The sequence below is a fragment of the Pezoporus occidentalis genome, unplaced genomic scaffold, assembly GCF_034315485.1.
Source record: "Pezoporus occidentalis ecotype Australia unplaced genomic scaffold, CSIRO_AGI_Poc_V1 ctg104, whole genome shotgun sequence".
NCBI lineage: Eukaryota > Metazoa > Chordata > Aves > Psittaciformes > Psittacidae > Pezoporus > Pezoporus occidentalis.
The window spans coordinates 2,005,728-2,028,679 of NW_026912822.1; the positions used below are offsets into that span (position 1 = coordinate 2,005,728).

Below are 22,952 nucleotides of genomic sequence, written 5' to 3' on the forward strand. Positions count from 1 at the left end.
CATCTCCTATAGGAATAGCTTTGCTTGTTTCCTTATTGTTCAACCTAAAGATAAGAGAGGACTCATAGAGTGCAAAGTCATATGGAGTGAAACTGACAGCAGAAACTACTAGGAGATAGAGTTCAATCACTTGCTCCACACCTTCTCAGGAGAAACGGACCAAACTGTTCTTGTGTGACCTCTCCTGAGAAGATGGCTTTTTGTCCTCCTCCAGTAGCAAGCAAGAGTGAGGCTCATGAATTTTCTAGTACCTCTGTGTTAACATGTATCTGATCCATGTCATGCCACACCTGGCTCATGCTTTTAGCTCCTAGCAGTGATACTAACAAAGTCCTTGTGCTATAAATCCATGGGGTTTATAGACCTCAAACCAGAACACAGGGAACAAATACCTGTTACTGTAGTAGTGCCAGTGTACTGACCATGGCTAGTGTTTCAAATAGAGTTCTGTAACCTCTTCAGAGACTGTCTGACATGGCATGGCATTACTTAAATTTACACCATTCCCTATACACTGCCCCTTGCTAGTTGTCTGAAGGCGTATTACAAAGGCCAGGGAAAGATCCCCTTCCATGCTGGCTGAAAGAAGTAAGGGTGCATGGACAATGTCACCTCCCAGCAAAGGAGAAAGGCAGCAAGGGGAGTGAACCTTCGGGCAATAGCCTCTTGATGAATTTGGAAGAGGGCATCTGTTCACAGCTCCAACAACTTTTCCACCTCCCACAAACTGCCAACTACCATCCAATGGCAAAATAAACCAAGATTATGTGCATACCTCTACTGGCTGCCCTAATAGCAAAACATAGGCATAGCTGTGGTTTTGAGCCCCTCTGGAACATTGACATTTAAGATTCAAATCCTTCTTATGAAAAAGGATATGGTGTAATCCACTTTTTACTCAGGGGCTTTAGTAAGCTTGTAGATTGAGAAAACATCCTTAAAACAGTCGTGTAGTTTAAAATGACTGTTGGCTGCAAAACACTGCATTTGGCACACATGGGAAGAGCAAGAGCTTGAGAAGTACCATTCAGGTTTCAGTAATCCTCATATAAAGACATCTCAGGGAACTATACAAAAAGCTACTGTGAAGTATTTTATGTCCACTAGGCTTGTTATCCTGTCGAAGAATATAATTAAGTTGGTTTGCCATGTTCATTATAAGCCCCAGTTGCTTGCTATTTATCACCCTATTTTGCCCTAGCTGTTTACACAACAACTACTTCATTAATTCCTATTTGTTAGTTAATGATGTAGTGTCCTTTGCATTCTAGTTCCCTGTCCTCCATTACCTGTATAGAGAGGAAGACATCTCTTTTCTTGGAAGGAAAAGTTGTTTTAGACTCTTTCCTGACAGAAAACATTGAGGGTCACACTTGTGTTTCAGGAATGCTCACAAGCAATCGTCAGCAGTTGTGAAAATTCAGCTGGTTACCCAGCTTAAAGTCTGTTATGCCACACTGAGTACTGGTCTGCATTCAAGCTTTCTGTGTCTTCAAGTGGTTGCTTCATAGTTATGTTTTGTGACTTGTCTCATTGCTTCCTACCTGCTACTAGATAAGACTGTCTCAAGGTGGTGTGCTCTCCAGTGGAAAATAGTTATGTGCTTTCATCTTCATATGACCAAAGTAAAACAAAATAGTCTGCCTGTCTTTCCTGTAGTAACTGAAGGGTATATGTCCTGGGTTCAGTAGTAGCAGTGTTTTTTCTCCTTCTTAGTAGCTGATGCAGTGCTGTGGTTTTGACTTTCAGCCTGGGAACAGCGCTGATAACACCGATGGTTTTAGTTGCTGCTCAGTAATGCTTACATTGACCAAGGACCTTCTGAGTCTCATGCTCTGCCAGGGAGGAGGGGAAGCCGGAAGGAAGCAGAGACAGGACACCTGACCCAAACTGACCAAAGAGGTATTCCATACCACAGCACGTCATGCCCACTATATAAACTGGGGCCAGTTACCCGGAAGGGTTAGATCACTGCTTGGGTTGGCCTGGGTATAAGTCGGCAGGTGGTGAGCGGCTGTATTCTCTCCCCTTTCTATCTCTCTTATCATTACTATTACTGGTAGTATCAGTAGTGGTTTGTATTATACCTTAGTTACTGGACTGTTCTTATCTCAACCCATGGGAGTTACATTCTTTCCATTCTCCTCCCCATCCAGGAGCCGCGGGGAGGAAGGGGCTGGGGGTGTGAGCAAAGTGCTGTGTGGCTGAGTTGCCGACTGGGCTTAAACCATGACAGTATCCAACCACTTTATTAATACAAACTAATATGTCCTCAACAGCCCCTCGGTAATAAGTGAGTATCATTATTTTATCTCTTAGAAAATGCAAACTGGGGCACCGAAAGGGTGTAGAATTGTTCCCAGTTCATTGAGAGCAGCATGCTACCATTGAAATCTCTAGTATCTCCCTCACAATATCATATATAGTACAAAAACAGTTCAGAGTCAGATTTCTCAGTTCTGTGAGACACTGACAACTGATGAGATCCTGTGGAGTGCTAGAAATCGCTCCAACCAAGGCTGCAGGCCTGCATCATGCTTTTGGTGGAGCTATGCAGCACCAGAGGTTATACAAGAGTGGCCTTACATCAATTAAAGTGGGAAACTTTGGTTGTTCTGTTGCCATCAGCTGTTTCAGTATAGCTGAGAATGGTCTGCAGATCTGTTCCTCAGTGTCACAGACCCTTGCTTTCGAAGTCTCTTATCTGCTGTTAGCAGATAGCGTCTATTAACCTGCTGTTGTGCAGAGGATTCATCACAGTTACAAGTTACCCAGAGTTTTTATTTGTCCCTTCTTAAGACCACCTGAGTGGTGGCACTTGTATCTAGTTGTCCATGTCTGTGTCCTAGTTGTCCATGCCTGTGTCTTAGTTGTCCATGCCTGTGTCTGGTTGTCCATTTTGCACAACAACATAGGAGTATGAGATTCTGCTGTCCAACTTCAGGAACACGAAGGAGGTTTTGAAGCACCTTTCCCCAGTCCTGTGTCTCGTGATCCCACTCAGCGGAACTCCCACTTTCCTGGGTGGGGAAGACACACACTTGCAGAGAAGACACTGAGAAGACAGTGTCACCTCGGACAGGAGACTCATGGAGGGTAGCAAAACCGTATTTTTTCAGCCTGCTTTGCCTAAGCCATAGAAAGCCAAGTTACATGGTGCTGCTGAAAGAAGAGCTTGAGTCTTTGGAACTGGTGGGAAACAGCAAGGCTTGGAGGTACAAATAGGCACCCTCTCTTCTTAGCAGCAAGAAACACGTCTCTCAGAGGGTTTATGCTGTTTCTTCCTCCCAGACCTCTCCTTTTTCCTCTCTCCTTTTCCCAAGACCCTAAACCCTGGAATAGTAAAATTCAGTTTTGCGCAAGTCCTTGCAGCACTGAGCCATTCCTGAGCTATAACCAGTCTGGACAGCTCACATTTTCCATGCTCCAGCATCTGAGGTGAAAGCTTCTATTCTTAAAGGAAGGTTCTATTAAATATGCTCCAGGCCCAGAACTCAGAGGGTGAATAAACATTCAAACTTTATGTTCTCAAATGTCATGGATTTTAAAGACGTTTGTATTTTGAGAACTGACGCATTCTTCTTTATCATTTGGAGTTGGCAAAAGTATAAGCATCTGGGGAAGCCTTAAATCCTGTTTACATTATAAATGGAGTATATTGCTCCTATTCCTCACTTCTCCCCCCATATCAGCTGTGGTGGGTCTTTAGAAAGTGCCCATCAGGAACATGAGCTTTCCTTCTTCTGGTGGGGGGGTAGCAGGAGTGCCTCTAAAATCATCACATATATCCTCTAGAAATTGAGCTGCACAGGTGAAATCAGGCCTCACAGAAGGAATACTGACATGGAGGAGCTGCAAGAGGGATAAAACAGCTTGGAGCTGCCACCAGTGACACAGTGATACAGGCGATCAAGTGCTAGGCATTTCCGGGATGCGATGGCAGAGGAAGCCAGCTCTCTCTGCCTGCACAAAGCAGCAGCTGAGACATTACCCCGTGCCGCTGCAAGCACTGAGTTCTCTCAAAATGAAACTGAGATGGTTGTAAAGGGCAGTGGAGATGCAGGGTTAACTGTGATATTCTGCAGGAGAAGATAATATTGAAGTGTTGCAAGTGCTTGCATGCACCCCAGTCATTACATCTTTGTGTTCAACACAATGGCCAGCAAGGGAGCGCAGTACTTAAGGCTCAGAAAGAGGAGGATGTAGGGGCAGAGGTAGCTAAAAAGCTTGGAAGTCAGAGAAGAGAAGGAAAAACATTTGCAGGGGGCTTGGAACTGGATGATCTTAAGATCCTTTCCAACCTTAACTATTCTCTGATTCTATGTTTCTCACAGAAACTTGATCAATGATCCTGGAACACAGACACTGCTGCAGCCAGGAAAAAGATGCAAAACCAACAACCAAATGCCCGGGGTTTAGGAAACAGTGAGGAGCTAGACTGAAAACCACGTGCGTTTCAGAATAAATTCAGTGCTTTGAAAGCAATGATGTGAAAGGCACACGAGCCCCAGTAATAAAATGCGATATGAGCCATTACTGTAAACAAGGAGGAGTAATTGACAGGGAACTAAAACAGATCCACAGAGCGTTCATAGCCCAAGGCTCTGCAAACCTATGGCTGAATGAGAGGAAGAGGAGTGGCATGGGGAGAATTCAGAGAAAGACTTAACAAATCACGGGTGAAGAATAAATAAATGATACAACAGCCCTTGATCCTGAGACCAGAAATTCACCTGGGGTCACTCCATAGTCCCATGGTGGATCAGTAGGAAGAACAGGAAGCATGCAAGGCAGTCTCCCCCCAAAATAAAGAAAACCAAATGTCTTTTGGGCTGAAGGGGAAAGTCAGGGTTTGTGAAAGGAGTAACCAGTTTGTTTCAGCTTTTGGACAAGGGTGCTATCTCAAACCTGTAGCTTAATCTGCAGGGCAAAGTGGCCAATTTGGGTGTGGAGAGGAGAAAAGCCATGGCTGGGGTCTGAGACACAGCACTACAGACAAAAGCTCTTTGGGTGTGTTGATGTCTGGTGTGCTGATGGAGCAGCCAGGAATGCATGATATGCACAGGGGGCAGAAAGCTGCAGCTGAGCAAAGGCTCTTCAGGTTATCTGGCAGGTTATTGCATCCTCCTGACACATACCATAGACACATGGAAGTACACATGTGCATATATGTGTGTGTTTATGGATTTCAAAACCACCTGAGAATAACCTGTGAACAGTTTGGCAGTAGAAAGCTGTTCCAGCAGGGAAGAGAGGCACTCTTGGTGGTGGTATTTCACAGTTCAGCACAGTGATGCTGCATAGCCCCTTTCATGGAAATCAAACCCCCAAAATGCTCAGCAAGGTAAATAATACAGGCACTGCTTTAAATATTACATAGTAGTGTAGAAATAAAGGATGTTAAGAGACTGCAGGAAAGGAAAACCAGTGATGTTTTCAGCTAAGATTAGAGAAAGATGGAGGGGGAGATGGGCATTTGTGACTGACCCACTAGAAGAGAAGGCCAGTGAAGCTGCCAGCTGGTGTTAGTTAGGTAAGATATAAAACCTCTAGTGCGAAAAGGGATCAAATCCCCACAGCACATGGGGAGCCAGTTACAGCAAGGGGATATAGTCATGCTACCTGGTGTGCACACAGAGTGTTAGCTCACAGGCATCAGAAAAACCAGGATCTTTTACTATTGCCACTACTACAGCCACAGACAGACTCACACAGATGGGTGATGATGGTATCACTTATTCTCGTTGCATTTGTATTTGTGATGTTTTCTCCCTCTGCGACTGTTACAGCACCCACTGCTGCCATTTCTCAAGCAGTCTCTGCAAGTTTCGCTGTACCTTGTAAGCCCCAAGGTTTACACCTTAATGGGGATGTAGAGTTTTCAGTGCTGCTTCTGCATAACTAAAATGTCCATTTATAAATGCAAAGAGAAGTATGTCATCCTTTTATCATCACTACTTTGCCAGTAACCATGCCCTCCTAATATATCAATGCCTATTGCCATGTCATTTCCTGGCATCCAGTGAATATTAGAAGAGATGGGGAGATAAAGAACAAGAACTGAAATGAAATTCTGAAGTTAAATACAAACTCCTGCCATTACAGCATATTCATGCCATGTCGTAAGCCAACTGAAATTGTCTGGGCATGCCTACTGCAGTCATTCTCCTTCCCTGTCTGCTGAAAACCAGAATAGAGGAAAGCAAAAAAAAAAGCCATTGATGACCAGAGGGAGAAAGAGTAGAATAAAAGACCTCTGCCTCACTAAACCTTGGGATTTAACACTTCATGGTGCTTGATTCTCCAAGCAGTCAATGAGAGTTAGGAGCTTCCATCACCTCAAAGAGCTTAGAGCTTTGTAGACTGAGCCCTGTATCCTTGACGGATGTTGTGATTTGTTTGCTGAGCTCTGTAGGACAGATAGGTGGATCTCTCTTCCCTGCTCATACAGAGTCTCCCACTCTGTGTGCCTTAATTTTGTGGTCATTTTAGAAAAACATACTATTGTGATACATCTAAGTCAGTTTGCTTCACATAGTGGGAAATAGCTCTGTGGGTCTCTTCAGAGCGTCATCAAAGATGAAAGACATTTCCATAAACTTCCACAGTTTTGGATCAGATTCTGCAGCATATGCCCCACACTGATTTTGCATTAAAACAGATACTTCTATACACTAAGATTCAGCATTTTCAGAGAGGGTCAGCTCCACAGGAGAGAATGTGCTTGTGGCATTTTTATTTCCTTCCAGTGGCATATGAAGACACCATGGAGTATATATATGCATTTTGTTCAAGCTACCCATTTAAGTGAAGAGAAAAAAAGGGAATGAGCAAGATTATCCTTCCTTATCAGCCATGGTGTGATTAGGAACAGAAGCTCCATCACTTTAACAGCAGATGTAAGAGTCTGGCACCCTTACAAAGTCGATGACCGTCTGTGATGCCTTGAAGGAAAAAAAAAGCTTTTCCTGTTAAGCAACCTCTCCGTAAGGAAAAAAATGGTGATAGCAATTTTTGTCACAGTTTGATAACCCTAAATATTCATCTCCTTTAGTCTCCTGCACACTGCAGAAAGAGCGTCCGTAGGTGTCTGAGCATCAGCAGTTTAGTTTAGGTGGGCACTCTTGGTGAGACTTTCCTGGTTGCCTTCCATCTCCTGCTGTGGCTGGCAGAGTGGAGCAGCCTTGGAGCACACAAGCAGATTCCTTTCATGTGAAATGGAAGCCAAAGGCATGCTTTAGAAACACTCCTGACGAAAAGGTAGTCTGAACCAGCCTCTCCACCCTAAACACCAACTGTTTCACTCCATAGGTCTGCTCTGATGCTACTTCACCACTGGCTTATGAAATAGTGCCTGGGATGCCATTACCACAACTACTCCTTTGTGCATCTATTTGTTTTAAAAGCAAAAGCCTGCTTATCCACTAAGCAGCAACCATGCAGTGCAGCAGATGCTGGATGGCATTGGTGGTTTTGGCAGGGCCAAGATGATCCTACCAGGAAAGCATTTGTTCTCATTCGGAAGTCCTGTGGGCATTGCTAGTCAGCCGCGTCTGCCTGCTAGTTTATTCCCCTTGTCCCATCATTTTGTGCTTCTCAGTCTTTTGAGATGAGATCCTTAAGGAGCAGGTTAAGCAGATTTGTCCCTTTCTAAGGTAACTTTCATGGAAGTTGCTGAAATACCAGCCTGTGGTGCAGAGCTCTTGCTGGTGCTCTGCGATCCTCTGGGAACTGAGGGGCTCACCACCTAGGGAGCAGGTAAAGATACATGTCCTGTGGTGTGAGCTGGCACCACTGGTGCTCCCTGTGGAATTAAACCCAAGCAATTAAGATGGAAAGACACCCATGCCCCTTTCCGAAATGGCAAGGCACATGAAGATCCCCTGAGTCGGACTTGCTGCCTGGTGATGGCCACCAGCTCTCACAGGGGCTGCCAGCATAGAGTTTGTCTGGGCAAATAGCAGTCCAGGGTTTTGAACAGTGGTGAATCCACTATTGGCCTACTGAGCTGGTCTAAAAGTCAGCTGCTCCCTGCTTGAAATCTCTTCTTCTTCCTACCTGGCACTTGTATGGACCGGTAGCATTGGTCTTAGCTACACCACTGTACAGATCTATCTTAGGTAGATGATAGAAGTGTCTACTGCCAGAAATTGTTGCCCTTGTGTGTATTTATAGATCACAATCAAAGTCACTTCTTGATCTTCTCTGGAGTGAACCTGAGGCTGTCATGAAAACTACTTACTGAGCTCTTTTTCCTTGACAATTACTTGGACATCTATGATCCAGTCTTTAATCTCATCAGTGCAGTAGAGGCTGCACTGATTTTTTTTATTGCTTTTTTTAAAGTTGGAAGGGCACATGAAGCTGTCAAATAGTCATCTCTGGTTTCCAGCGATCTATAAAGGTAACTTTAATCAGATAAATATGAAATCTCATTTTTATAAGAGGTTTCATTGATTGCTTTTAAGAAAATAGGTTTTGGCATTGGCTGGCACTGACTGTGCTACCACTCATTAATGCTTTATTTGCCTCCCGTACCTCCTTAGCTCTAGTTTTGCCTAGGACTAGTGTCAGACCAGTTTGGCTTGGGAAATCCAGGTCATCTCAATAGCATCTTTAAGTGTGGACTCAAGGTTTGAAGGGGTTGGTGTGCTGCTGGCTAGTATGTGATTAGCATGCCACAGGCAGGCTGTACCAGCTTGCATAGGTGCTCGGTCTCTCTGCAGGAGAGACCAGATAGACATAAAACCAAGTCTTCTGTACATGCAGAGGAGCAGTGCCCGGGACATCCTGATTTCTGAGGAGAGCCCTGGTTCATGCTGTTTAATCAATAGTGTAACTTCAGCACTTCTCCGGTCCTTTGTAGCTTCCCTTGTCTTTCAGTCTTTGTTACAAATCACTGTCAGTGATTCAGGAAGCCCCTCAGACACAGATTTTCTGGTACTGCTACTGTACATTGCTATAATGGTTGCTATATGACATCTTCCATCGCTACTGATGAGATTAAAGTATTTCTTTCTTCCTGTGAAATATCACATCCCATTTCTTTCCAAATGCAGAAAATAAATATTCAATGGTTATTTCTCATGTTCATGTATTGCAATTCTCAACTCTGCCTTCCTTAACACTGGACCTGCAGGGACTAACAAAGGGAAGAGACGTTACTTAACTTGGTAAGTGATGTTTTTGTCAGAGAAAATTGGTGTGAAATGCTGACAAACAAATGTAGGTAGGAAATCACAAGGAGGTTATAACCAACCAAATTACCGGGTTCTAAAATGGTTCTGCACTCCCCTCCACCTCTTGGGATCTCAGGACAAAAAGAACTGCTTTAAGATAAATACACTATTTCCATGAAGAGGATTATTTGGTATGGCACTACAAATACCATGAGGATTTGATGATCCAAGAGGTCCCTTTGAATCCAATTCTCCTGCATGACAGCAAGGATTTCATTAGGTCTTAGTATACTTAAATAACGCTTCCTTGCCCTTAATCTTTAAACCCAGGATTTTTTCATTAATGGTTTATCTTCAGCTGCCTCTTTCCTCGCTGTTGACTTGTTTGCACAGCTCTCAGGCTTTTTGTTACTCACATTTGTTATGTATAATAAGGTTTTTAATGATCGTTATTGGTTGCCACTTTCACTTCTTGTCTCTCCTAAGATGGGTTCGAGACCAATCAACCTCTCCTAGAACGACAGGTTGTGGGTTTGTGGGTATCTAATTAGGTTTTTCAAGACCAATATTCTTATTTTTATGCTAACATTTGTCCTCATAACCATTACTTGACTGTAGCTGACCTCTGTCTTGGGAAGCACCAAATGAACTACTGCAGGCTTGATGTAGTCTGTCTTCACACAGCATTTCCATGGAGGGAGCCACCAGTTTCTACCTCTCTGAGTGACTTGGTTTTACCCTTTCTAGCAGGAAGTGTCATCCCCAGCAGGTACAAGATTGTGCCAGCTCCAAACCTGAAGCACCCAGCTCCTCTGCTGGGACTTTGTCATTCACCCAAGCTACAGGGGTGAGCTGCCAGGTCCAACAGCCTGGGACTGCTGCATCCCAGCCTGGAAGTGCTGACAGGTGAGGCAAGGTACGCAGATGCATCATTCCTCACCAGGGAACGGCTCCCAGGGATCTTTTCAACAGTTTTAGGTAGAGCAGCACAGGGCTTCTGGCTGTACAGAGTGTGCGATACATGGCTTGCATGGCAAGGAAGCCTGGGCACCCCTGATGAAGAATAGACAGGCTTTAATGGAATCCTTTTCAGTTTATAATCTGCTGATGGTTTAGCTTCAGGGTGTCAGAGAAACCCCCGTGTGCTGAAGAAATGCAACAGCTCCAGTCAGGCAAAGGCGTTTTTCATACACGACCTGCAGAAAACTGCTGCTTTATGTCGGAACTTCAGCTCTTCATTAGCAGCGGGGTCCTTGGCTGTTCCTTCCTATGAAACCACAGAGGTGCCACGAAGCGCTGGAGTTAACCAGGAGTAAGCACTTTTCCATCAGCACTGAGCTGCATGAAACGGAGCCTGCGGCAGCAGCATAAAGCCTTCCATGAGGCACAGCCCTGCAGCAAACCCAGCCCTGGTGTCCCCATCCTCGGCTGCAGCGGGCAGCACAGCGCCCAGGGGCAGCAGCAGACAGGGGTTACACAGGGTGGGACTCAGCATCTTCATTTGTTCTTCAAGCTTGCTGCTCATTTGCAGTCCAAAATGGAACGTTTGGCTGCGGTGGCATAAATAACAGGTGACGTTTACAACACGGTGCGGAAAGGCTTTGAACATTGATGAGTTATGGGAGGCCAGTGTGAGTCGTGTGAGGTTCATTCATTCGCCTCTCTTGAGGCAGCCGCCTGTTTGCTTCTGAAAACAAATGCTCAGTTAAAACCCACTCATACGCATTGAAAACAGCTTCTCGGGAGCATTTCTGATGCTCCAGAATGGCAGAGCTATAACTCTGAGTGAGTGAATGCTGAAGGATGAGCGATGGTTATGAAGAGAAGCATCCCATGTGCACGTGTTGTGAGCAGTGGGATGGGACTTGCTCCTGATAATTCAGCCTTCTGGACATGGAGACTTGGCTTTAACAACAGGGTTTGTTTGTAAAATGCATCTTCTCTGTTGAAGTCTGCCTCCAAGTGACCTGGGTCTTTCACACTGCAGTAGAATAAAATGGAATATATATATAAACACATGCATAATACAGCAAACCCTTGTCTCACTGCCAGCCCCTTGCTTTTCCTACATGGCACAATAATTAAAGTGAGTGATTTATCACAGGAATACACAAAAAGTCTGATAACAGAGGGGTAAACCCATCAGTCACAAATATAAATAGTGAAAGTACTGAAAGTCTGTACTTGAATCCAAATCACCTTGATAATTTTAAGCCATTTAGCACTATTTAACAAGCTCTTCAAGCCACTAAAGACATTACCGTGCTGCCTGCCAATACCAGCAGCACACACCAGGGAGGGAGGGCTCTGCAGTCCGACCCTTTTCCTTCTCCTCCTTCCTGCCTCAGAGCAGGTCTGCTCAGCAGATGCTTCTGAACCCCCAGCATGTCAGCTCCATCACCCCTTCCCCTGCTGCCCACCCACTCTGTGCCAGAGAAGGGATCTGCTGAACTTCCATAGTGCCAAGAAAAAGACCAGCCCGGAGGGAAAAGAGGCTCCCCCATGGCTCCCAGGTTGTCCATCCCCAGCCTTCCTCCTTCACCTGGAAGAGCCATGGCGCATCAAAGGTTGTGCATTTATAGTCTTTAAGCTCTTATTTGATGTCATTTATCCAGGTAGTTTTACCTCCACAGCCCCCTCCTGCGTTGAGGTTTGTTGCGAAGTCTGTTCCCTGTTTTTCCTCCCACCCTGTGATTTGCTGCCACGGGAAGGGGAATGGGCTGCACTCCTCCTGGCAGCACTGCTCACAACCAGGCTGCACTCAAACCTCACACCCAACTGCTGCCTTTGCTGTGGTGTGCACAAACACTTGCATTTCAAAGGCTATTCAAAGCCTGGGCCCGTGCAGTTTGGACTCGTGGCTGATCTGATGCCTGCTCCTAGTCTTATTTTTAATCAATCTGCTTAAACTCTTCTTTTTCCTTACAAAATTCCTCCAAAATCCCCAGTCTGGTTATGGGCCAGCAAGGGAGATGGAAACTTCTTATCCTGAGACCAGCAACATGACCAAGAACTAAAGACATCCAGTGAAATCCCATAAGCAAGTGAGTAATGCTTCCTCTGGGGGCTTTACCAGCTTTTTTTTTCCTGGGCAACTATCTTCATTTAGTTTCTCCTCCTAGAGGGACCGTTCTCTATCTTCCCTCTGTCTAACTCCAGGACCTGGCAGTGCTGCTGGGCTCTCAGGTCTGGGTCCTCCCAGCTCCATCACTGCTACTCAGCACATTCCACTCCCTTAAAATGTGCTGGTATTAGAGGCTGAAAACAGACAGGCAGGTCCCTGTGTAAGAACCATGGAAATCAGACACTGAAGTGACAGTAATCCTGTGGGATTTGTCATCCCCTTTGAGAATGATATAACACGGAGGACAGCAGCCCATATTCCAAGATATGGACATACCCTGTGATTACTGGGTCCTGCTCTGCACCTTGCTCCTCTCTGGGTAGTTGCCAGACTTCCGTGTCCCTTTATGATCACTTCTGAATTCTGCTCAGTCTTCCAGAGGCAGCAGTGATTTTTTCCAGAGCATCCTGTCTCCAGTGGGAGAGCTGAACTTATCTTCCCACCTTTGCTTCCAATCTCATCCTTAGTTTTGTTGTGAGCATTTAATGGGTTGGAGAAAGTGTGGGATACCAGCAGGATTTCCCTTCTTTGCATGCTTGGTGACCCCTTTAATAGCACTTTGAGTAGGAAAGTGCAGCTCCTGCTGAAGAACTTCTAGTGATGCTGTTTGCAATGGTCCCAAGAGCTCATTAATTCTATTTATTCCAGTTTCCACTGTGTGATAAGCATGGAAATCACATCCTGTAAAGAAATCAGACACTTTCCTCCTGCTGCTGCTCTAGTACACAGGCTGTGAGTCTGTGCTACGTTGCCAAGAGCATGGTCGCAGGCTTGCTTCTGCTTCTCCATCATCAGACTTGGCAGGCAGGGAGCTGCGCCAGGCAGAACTGCTCTGACCACCCTCTGAGGCTGCCTGTTAATCAACAATGAAGAGAAGAAACGACAATGTCCCTATTTCCATGTGGAACAGATGAACCACCAGCAAGTACGAGCAGCACCATGCATTTTAGCATCAAATGTCAGTAAAATTACTTAGACACAAGACAGTCCATGGGTTCCAGTGCTAGCAAATCACAGTTAGTTACAAAGCTGTAGTGTTGGGCCTGACAACTTTGTATGAGGTTTGAAATCAGGTAAGCCCTGAGTTAACATAGTGGTACCTAATTATGGGAGCTAAGACCTCAGTAAGGGCACTGTATCCCACACCTCACCTCTCATGCAAAGGAGAACTTCTAAGAGGCAAGCCATGCATTTCTTCCTGGTAGAAGTAATTTAATAGCCTATCTATATAAATGTTCATAAACACAAACACAGGCACACATACTTACAGTCTCACCTTCAGCTTGAGCGTGTTTCCTGGGATTTGCTAGTGTTTGCATTCACAGCACTAGAGCACAGTGCTATGGGTGCAAACAAAACAAGACGTGGTATTTCAACCTGATCTGCTCAAAGGGATGTGTAGGATATACAGAAAGAGTGACTCCTTAAGCTTTCAAGGTTATGGTGATTCCTGTCAATATCCAGTTTTCCCCAGCGGGAACTTACCTCTGTGTGACAAGTTCTTTACAAAGCTTGCTTAGAAGAAAAACCCATCAGCAGCAGTGACAGGGCAGGGCAGGGCATCCTGTGGGTCGGGTGGAGGCAATCATAGGACCATAGAATAGTTAGGGTTGGAAAGGACCTTAAGATCATCCAGTTCCAACCCCCCTGCCATGGGCAGGGACACCTCACACTAAACCATGTCACCCAAGGCTCTGTCCAACCTGCCCTTGAACACTGCCAGGGATGGAGCATTCACAACTTCCCTGGGCAACCCATTCCAGTGCCTCACCACCCTAACAGGAAAGAACTTCTTCCTTATATCCAATCTAAAATGCGATGGGATTTAGTCTTATGTGCACCAGAAAAGAAATCAGGTTGCATTTTTCAGGCTGATGTTGCAGTTCCTTGCAACATGGGAATTGAAGGTACTGGGTTCATCAGACTTATATCATCCTTTCTAAGCCACCCTTCAAGTGCCCGAGCTCAGAGGCATCTCACACATGCTCTCAGCTGGCATTATTTCTCCTGCTTGTTTAGTTGCAAGACTATTTGTCCATCTTTGAATGATGTTTGACATCTCCCTGTAAATAGTCTGGGTTATAAATATCTCAGGTGTCAAAGTCTGAGTGGTTTTGCCTGCCATTCTGGTTCGCACCTCTTTCTTATTCTGTCTGTTCAGCAGCTGTGTCCTTGGTGATGGCTGTGTTTGAACTTGGGATCTGATTCAGACCCAGGTTGGGTATTAACCTGTTAGCAGAGCTGGCTGCAAGATGAATATTCAGCTCCAAACCAGGACAAACTGCTCCAGAAGGGCTGGCAAGGAGCAGGGGACCTGGAGGCCATGAGCACGTGGCTGCTGAGGAGACACAGGGCTGGGAACTGGGGCTCAGTCCCACTGCGGATGAAGTCACTTGATGAGCCAGGCACGTCCTTGCTCTGCCTGCTTCTGGCAGGGTTTTGGAATGGCCACATTCCCGAAGGATTTCCTGCACTCCTGGTCAGAAGCGCAGCCTCATCCAGGCAGGTGAGGGCCACTCTTCACATGGGAGATCTGTACCCGTCCATCTCAGCCTGATGTTGAGAGCCAGCCAACCTGCAGTAGGCTGGACACTGGCCAGGAGGAAGTATCTGATCCAGCATCCATTCAGGGGCCAACATTCTCAAAGCACAGAGACTTGCATCATTATTGTATAGGATTTAAATGAAAACAGTAATTCATCAGAACTGTGTAAGGGAGTGACTCTCCATTGGATAGACATTCTTCCCATAGTAAAAAGAGACACAGAAGCAATTATCTTCATTTGCCTTTTCCTGTGCAAGTGGATTAGTGTCATACCTCTGTGTCAGGAGATACTCAAACGTGACTTGGGATTGGTTCGCTTGCAGGACACGGGGAGTGGATGCTGGGAGCACGTACGCTTCCTGCTCCAGGCATCCCGAAGTGACAAAAGAGGAACATCTCACCAGCAAGACCTTTTGGTCTCGGTGGGGAAGGGGAACTGAAGCCCAGCGTGGGAACTGCAGTGCAGAGAGCACAGAACAATGCAACCCAATGTAAGTGCTTGTAATTGTCGCTACCACCTCATGCAGGGAATGGCCTCTAAGGTCCAGCAGCAGTGGAAGGGCTACTGAGAGGTTCCCACAGATGCTGCACATTGTGCATGTGACTATTTAAACTCAGGGTACCTGTAAATCAACAGCAGTGATTTACAGCAACAAGTCTGGTGGTGGCAGCAGTTAGAGTGACCCTGCTTTCAGTGGCTTCCAGTTCATTACAGGTACCTAGGCTGCAGCTTTCCACCCCCTGCCACTGCAGTGAGAGGTGTTGGAAGGAAGGCTAGGACTTAAAAGAGCACAGGAAGACTGAGCAAGATGATGGGATGAACTTGAGAAGACATAAGGAAGTAGATACTGAACAAGTAACGAGAGGGGAATAAATACCTGCTCATGCAGAGGGGCTGGGAGTAGGGGGAAGATGGGGAATGGAGCTTGGGATTTCCTTCAGGAGGCACCCAGGCACAGCAATCCTTCCCTGCAGAGCTGCCACAGCAGTTTCTCAGCGCTGGCATGTACTCAAGCCTCCCTCCTGTGCCAGGTAAGCTGCCACCGCTCTTCATCCGGCATCTCCCCAGGAGCTGAGGATGGAGCAGCAGCACCCTCTTCCTCCCTGAAGCCTCTCGAGTCAGACCAACACTGAATGGAAGGAGGCTTTGGTATCTCAGTGGCAGGCTGACAGCATCATGGCAGACCACCACTGCTTATCCTCCCTTCCCTCCCAGCTCATCACAGGACGGGTTGGTCCCATCTACCCATGTAGATTTTCCAGTCTATTGACCAGGGCTCCCTCTGCCAACCCTGTTCCCCAGCTGCTGCCTTTCTTTCATTCCCAGTGGATCATTGCTGAGCACAGAGCTGAGCTCCCCTTTCCCACCTCCTGCAGAGAAGGTTGAGGTTGCCCCACTCCCCCCACACCTTACCTTACTGCAGGCATTTGGGCAAGGAGAAGCTGTGCAGTGTCTTCTACCTCCATGCAGAGGGGCCCCTGCTTCTAATCAATCATTCATGTATGAGCTCACACGTGTCAGTCTCCGAGGATAAATTCACTTGAGATCAAAGCAGAAAAGTGTCAGTGTTCCTTAGCTCCAGCTCAACGCCTTCCTTGAGCTTTTTGTACCAGCTCAACACCTTCCTTGAGCTTTCTGTACCAGCTCGTAGCTCCCTGTGAAGTGCAGCTTTAATGGGATCTCCCAGCTGTTAGTGACTATTTCTATTTTAGAAACTGGAGAAGGACTTAGTGGAATGCAAAGAAGGGGAAGAAAAGAGCTGACCTTTGAGAAAAACCTCAAGGAAAAAGGAAACAGCCAAACCCATGACCGTGCATCAGCCAGAGCAGAGTAGCAATTGTCCATCTGCCTGCTACTGCCCTGCGCAGGACAGCAGGTATCGCAGCAGAGCTGCTGATGGAAGAACCGCACCATAATCTGTGTTACCACGGGGGAAAGAGCACAGTGACACAGAGGTGCCTTCCTGCCCAAGGTGGCTGCTGTGCGTGCCTCAGCCTCTAGCCACCGTATCTCAGAGCTCTGTGCAGTGATCACCTCATTAGTCCCCATTCCCTACCCCTACAGCCAGTGCTGAGAGAGGACCTCCTGATCTTCTCATTCTCCTGATGGGGGAAGATGCAGCACAGTAAACTTCAGTGATTCACTCCTGGTCAGCATGAGCAGGGACCTGCAGAGAGGAAGCTGATGCTGACACCCCCCCAAAGTAAAATACAGGGGAATAAAGAAGGCATCTCAATGAGCTGTGCCAGCATCCCCCTGCACCTCACTGTGCCCAGAGGACAATTAAATTACACCGCTGCTTCCCTTTCATTGTGATCCGATTTACAGGGAGATTAATGGGGAAGAGGAAGGGGCCTGTGTGAAGCCAGAGCCAGGGCAACTGCAGCCTCCTCAAGAAACGCGGTGCCTGCCAGGATGCCTTTGTTAGAGAGGAGAAGGGAAGGAGCTGCTGTGGGAATGGAAGGCAGATGCAGACATCAGCCCTGCGTGCAGCAGGGATTTCGCCCTGGTGCAGCTGAACCCTTCTGTTCAAAGCCCCCCTGCAGGCATCTGCCACCAGCACAGGCTGGAAGAAGAATCACAGCTGAGACCCATTGGTGTCTGCATGCAGAAGGTCTGTGAAAGGTGTTTGGCTCAACTGATAGCAGAGCTCACCTGATGCCTTTGAGTGATGATTTCCCATTCTTCCTTGAGGACCTGCTCCTCCCCTGCCCTCACAGCATCACCATACCCTTGGAGCAGCCTGCAGCAGCCTTCTCCTCCACTGACAGTGCCTGATGGGTGACCGAGCGTGCCATGGTGCCTCTCACCCAAACAGGGCAGCTGGTTGCTGTGATGGAGACACACGTACTTGGAAACAGCACAGAATCCCAGCTTCTCACAGGTCGTTTGTCCAGGCTGTGGGTTTGCTGAGCTGCAGATAGACACATGGAAGCTGGCTCTTGTACTGCCATCTTAATGGTGGTGTTATGGCTTGGATGCCCTACTTCACAAGCCCAGCCATTGCTGCTATTACTAAGTACTTTGGCAGCTCTTGCATGCCATGAAGCCTCAGTGATAAACCCATGGAGCCAGTGAGCTCTGTGCAGGATGTATGAGGATGTTCTGGGATACAATTCTCTGCATAAAGCCAGGTAGACTCCAGAGGCATCTGGTGCGATGGCACTCCTGCTGCTCGAGACCTCCTGTCCTGGGAGCCGTGCTGTGTGGTGCTCAGAGGGAACAGGGGAGTGCAGGAGTTGGTAGGAAAAAGAGGAACCTCAGTTTCTCATCGACCAACACCCCCAAGTCCTTCTCCGCAGGGCTGCTCTGAATCACTTCTTTGCCCAGCCTGTAGCTGTGCCTGGGTTTGCCCCGACCCAGGTGTAGGACCTTGCACTTGGCTTGGCTGAACTTCATGAGGTTGGCACTGGTCACCTCTCAAGCGCATCCAGGTCCCTCTGGATGCTATTTGCTTTCTCCCAACAGACACGTTAGCTTTGCCCATAGCACTTGAAGCTCAGGGTTTGGAGTTGAGTTCACAGTATTAGTTCCAGTTGTGGCAGAGCTGCCCCCTTCATTAGCACCTACAAACCAGCTGGTCTTGAAGGGGGTGCAGCCATCCCCTCCACTTAGTGACAGAGAAAGCAGAAAGCCCATTATACCCACCTGTACTGCAGTCACCTGGGGCAGGGCAGTTCAGGCATCCTGGATAAACTCCTGACATGATGAAAATCACTGCTTTTCCTGGTGGTTTCCTTATCGCATCCTTGCTGAAAGTACCACCAAATTGAGATCCTACGGCCCAGGAATGTAGCCAGCATTAAAACTCATTCCATTAAGGTATATCATTAGGTATATCATTAAGGTATGTCATATAGGTTGTTCCACCTCCACTTCCCAGTTGTAAACAGCGCTTTTACTCACCAAAACCTTCCTGGTGAGCTCCCATCTGTGCTCAGCCACTCATGGCACCAGGACAGAGATCACCTCTTGTCTTCAGCCATACATTTTGGAGCCTTACTTCTGATGAAAAGGCACTCAGAGACCCAAACACATGCTTTAGGGACGTCCCTGCAGGGTTTTATGCAGGTCACATCAATAACAGGTCTTTGACTGTCTTTGGCTGCAGAAGAGCTGCGGTTCTTTGCTCATGCGCTTTGTGCACATGCCCTGGCGATGGTCAAGCGCTGCAGCAAGTACCCATAGTGCAATAAAACACAGACTGATCTCCTCAGGCTAAAGTGACTCCAGAAGGAGCACCCTCCTGAGTCCATCTGGAATTGCTGAGGGACACACTCAGGGAATTTCAGGCTCGGCCTTGGCACTAACAGGACAAAACCAGGTTATTAAATCCCATGGCTGGCTAAAAGCAACCATGAGCCTTGCTCCTTTGGCTGCCTCTTATAGCCCAGATACACTGGGAGCACTTCCTTATATCCCCAGCTTCTTGGTCCTGCCAGGTGAGAGGAATGTTTCCAAGATTTCATTTAACATCTGTGTTTAATCCATTAGCTCTCCCTGCAGGCCTTCTGAGTGCTGGGCTGTGATGAAGGAGGACGTAAGTGCCCTGTTTATTGCTCTCCTGATAGTTCTCCACTTTCCTCTCACTTCCATGGGCAGTTTTTGCCCCATAGTCTTGCAGTGCGTCAGAAATGTGTATGGGACCCCCCCTGCTCTGTCTCCTTGGCATGGGTTGAAGAGGAGCCTGTGCTACAGTAAGATGTTCCACTTGCCATAGAGAGGGAAGCTTCACAGGCAGCACTGCTGGGCAGTAAAGGGAGCAGATGTGAGAGCAAAGCCCTGGCTCCAAGCATCCATACCTCTGAACAGGTATCTGTGTCATCAGGAGTAGCCAGCATGGATTCACCAAGGGGAAGATGTGCTGGACCAACCTGGTAATCTTCTGTGAAGAAGGGACTGGACTGGTGGATGAGGGGAACAGTGGATGTTGTCTACCTGGACTTCAGGAAGGGCTCTGACACTCTCTCCTATAAGATCCTAATAGAGAGGCTGATGAAGAACAGGCTGGGTGTGCAGACAATGAGGGGGACTGAAGAGTGGCTGAAGGGCTGGGCCCAGAGGTGGTGATCACTGACACCAAGCCTAGTTGGAGGCCAGTAGCCAGGGGTGTACCACAAGGGTCAGCACTGGGTCTGGTCCCGTTTCATTACTGATCTGGATGATGGGACAGAGTGTGCCTTCAGTGTTTGCTGGTGACACCAAACTGGGAGGAGTGGCTCCCAGTGACCAGAGGGACCTGGACAGCCTGGAGAAATGGGGTGATGGGAACAACAAGGCTCAGTTCCACAAGGGTAAAGTCCCTGGGAGGAATGATTTGATGCACCAATATATCCTGGGGGCCACCCAGCTGAAAAGCAGCTTTGCAGGAAAGGACCTGAGGGTCCCGATGGACATGAAGTTGAACGTGAAGCAACAATGTGCCCTTGTCACAAGGAAGGCTAATGGTATCCTGGGCTGTGTTAGGTAAAGCATTGGGAGCAGGTCAAAGAAGGTGATCCCTCCCCTTTATTCAGCACTAGTAAAGCCATACTTGGGAGTCCTGTGTTCAGTTTTGGGCTCCCCAGTATGAGAGAGATGGACGTACTGGAGAGAGTCCAATGAAGGGCTACAATGATGAAGGGACTGGAGCATCACTCCTATGTGGAGAGGCTGAAGAGCTGGGGCTGTTAGCCTGGAGCAGAGAAGGCTTCTGAGGGGGTAGGGGGATCTTATTAAGGTATGTAGATACCTGAAGGGAGAGTGTGAGGAGGATGGACCTACAGTCCTTGGCATGAGGCAAAGTTACCAGCATGATGGACCCGGAGTCCCCTGCCACCATCTGTTCTCCTCGATTTCTTGCCATTAAGCCATAGGTTTGGGAATCACCTGTTCCATTCTCCTGGTTTAAATCTGATGGGTTTCATCTTTCCCTCCCTTCAGAATAAAAGGAGAGGGCTGGGAGAGGAGAGGAGGAAGTGGCGAGGCCAGGAGGGAATGAGAACACCCATCTCCAGCAGGCCATGCTCCACACAGAGCTAACGTGCTCAATGATGTCTGCAGCATGGCCGTGGCTCCTGTACAAGCCGGAGAGGATGACTGTGACTCAATCACAGCAGCTCTCACTGGGCTCCTGCAGCTGGTGTCTCACTGAAGGTTTGGCTCCTTTCTAGCACTAAAAAAATGCGGGGTTTCCCATTCAGAGCAATCCATTGGTCAGAGTGGTTCATTTCTGCTTCACCAAAGGGGGTTTCACAGGGGACAGGGGAAGGTTCCGGTTCACTGCCCCTTTCTACTCAAAAGAATCATAAATAAAGCCTTAGTAATGCCTGATTGATTTTCCTTCCAATGTGGATTTCCAGTGGGAATTGCTCTGTTTATTACTGAGCTAGACATGAAGCTGGTTTTATGGCCACTGTGGCCTTAAGCGCACTTGACACTTCCTGCAAGCGGGGAGCCATTCATCTCTTGCTGTGCCCATTGGTTTTGACCACCTGAACAAATGGGCTTCCACACAGGATTCCTTGGGCTTCTTTTGGGGATTTCTGGTGGCTGATTCCCACCTTTCCTGGGGCACACTCCACTGACACGTGCACTGCAATCCCACAAGCAGCTCATTAGTACAGTGCCAAGCTGGAGGTCTTTAGTTCATGGTAGCGCTCGGTTGCTGATGCACCAAAAGTGGTGTTGCCTGCTGCATGAGGAGCAAAGGAATGCAGAGTTAAAAAACTCCAAGCCCACATTAAAAGAGCTGAAAACGTGGCATTTTGGCCACGTGGAAGAATCCATGCAGGCCATCTACGAAGATAAGCTCTTCTGTTCTTTAGACAGGCTGCAATGATGTGACTGTCTAGATAACAAAAACTCCAACTGCTATTTGCTGCTCTTGGCACTGTCTCCTATCTAAACCACAGGAAATCCTTTATCTGTTAACATTCCCAAAGGGAGATATGTTTCAGGAGGGCTGGGCACCCCCCTACATGACTTTATTTGCTTGTTTCTCATGCACAGACAGAACATGCTCAGGTGAAACCTTTAAAGAAAGAGGTAGGTTTTGATGGGACACCAAACTCGTTTTGGCAGTTCATCACTGGGAGGTGTTCTTGCACCAAACCTTCCAACACGGTGGAAGTAGGAGCCAAGATCATTCCAATGGATCTGCAGGCTCCTGCTGAAGTTGCTGGCTTGAGACCTTCCTTGATGCCTTTGGATACCTTCCAAGAGGCTGGCTCACTGAGAGAATATTACCCTTCCTAATGGGCTCTGAGGCAAGGGAATATGGCAGGATAAAAGCTCCATGAGCCACGTCCCTCTTCAGCACATTGTATGTTTCTTTGCTTGGATACAGCACCCATGTGGCCCGGGAGAGTGCACACAAGTGGAATTTCTCTCAAGACACATCATTTTCTAAAGGCCAAATGTCCCTCTAGCACCATTTCCTCCTCCTCCTCCCTGCTGCAATGGGGATGCTTTCCATCTTCTGACATCACCAGAAGGGCCGAGAGATGCCGAAAGCACCGCTTCTTGGAAGAAAGCATTGCATGGCAAAGGAAGAACACTGTGATGATGGCACAGGGGGAGCAGAGATGCCTCCCTAAAAAGCACTTTAGAGGTGTCATATTTCTAAGAAAGCATGGTTTCTGTTAGAAACGGCAGGGAAACATGAGGAATTCAGCAACCCACAATATTTGCTGGGCGTGGGGGGAAATGAGAGAAAACTGGGGCCTAAGTTGTGTTATTATAGAAACCTTTTTAAAGTAAAATACAGTTACCACTTTCAGCATGGGATGCATGGAATCCACTCCACCATGGTTCCCTGGGCAACACAACCTGCAGGAGCGATGGAGGGGAGAGTGGAGCAGAGACACTGCGGCCAGGCCCTGTTGTACTCCCTGAGGACTGAGAACTTGATGGTACCCTGCAGCTGATGCGCCACGCAGCAGCTGTCAAACGGGACATGGAAGAGATGCCCATTGCTGAGCCAGTGGCGAAATCACTCCCCTTGGGTGAACCTCACTCATTATAATCCTAACACACTCCTACATCCCAAAGTTCCCACCTCCATGGAACAACCCCTCCTCACCCAGCGCTTTATATTTTGTATTGGCTCTGTCTTTAAATGAG

The 22,952-nt window shown here is 47.4% G+C and overlaps 1 protein-coding gene across 1 annotated transcript in view; it reads left to right on the plus strand.

The window, feature by feature from the left end:
- The window catches only part of HGD (homogentisate 1,2-dioxygenase), a 339,522-nt gene that overhangs the window by 209,138 nt on the left and 107,432 nt on the right, over positions 1-22,952 (plus strand). The gene's annotated exons all lie outside the window — the stretch shown is intronic.